A 1,182-nucleotide genomic window follows, 5' to 3' on the forward strand; every position below is an offset into this window, starting at 1 on the left:
TGGTACGGGAGCATGGACAGTCACAGCACGGTGGTTAACATTTTCTAGGCAACAGCAATGAATTACAAGAGGCACCAGGAGGCCGTTTCAGGCAGTTGGGAGAGGGAAAAGCATAATTAAGGATCTTGCTGAAAGGTGCGAGACGCATCTGCCTGGGAAACAGCATTTGCAAGTCTTAAAGACATTTTCCAGCTCGTTCGTCAGAGCATTGTTGGATGCTCCACTGTTTCACTGGGTTTTTAGCTGTAAAACACCTTCTGAATTAACCAGTACACTGGAAGGTAGCATAAGACATCAGACCTCACACTATCCAGTGATGATACGTGCCTGCCAACTGTATTAAATCCTATTCCCAAGCACTTTGCCAAGTCCCAAGGTGTCCCCTCTTGCCGTTCTAAGTGTCAATAGTAACAGTGCTGTTTATTAACTGTTGTTGTAGCACTTCTTACCTATCAGTGATTTGTCAGGTAGACTAATGTACACAGATATGGATTGTAATTAAATATATTCTTATGGGCTATGGTTAGAGAATTACTAGGTCCATCAGTGTATAACACCTGTAGTTTATTATTTGGGGTTCAAGTAGGACTTCCTCCATGCTCCTCTCACCTCCCAACACTTCCCCATATTTATTCATGGTGAGTTCACCGCTGTATAATAGGGAGTACTGCTTTTCTTGTAACTATCTAGACTAAGTCTAAGCATACCAGGATTTAGTTGTGAATTTGTGCCATGCCAGCTGCTACCCACCTGCTGTTCTTACAAGCTGTTTAATATATAGTGTAGACTGTTCCCATGAGATCTCCAAAAGCCCAGGAGATAATTCAGCAGACAGAGGGCAGGAGGATGGCGCTCTCAGACTAGCTGGCTGAAAGCTTCTGCCTCACGTTAGTGCTAACTTTGGATGCAAGGAATACAGCATCTATACAAAAAAATATTGATATAAAAAAGAATCACAGACGCCTTTCTGGACAAGCCGGCTTACAGAACTAGGCTTCACACAGATACTTTCACGCTGAGGTTAACTAGCAAATAGTGTGCTGCTTTTGCTTGTGCTTCACATTACAAAGCCTGTTGGGTACCACGCATCTTAGGAGAAGCCATGTATTGGAAACCGTCTTGTCCAACCTTTTCAATTCTGCCCAGTAAGGAAGATGTCAGGGTAGACTGCAGGTTAGTAAC

Source organism: Gavialis gangeticus, unplaced genomic scaffold (assembly GCF_001723915.1).
Source record: "Gavialis gangeticus isolate Ggan-Ray unplaced genomic scaffold, GavGan_comp1, whole genome shotgun sequence".
NCBI lineage: Eukaryota > Metazoa > Chordata > Crocodylia > Gavialidae > Gavialis > Gavialis gangeticus.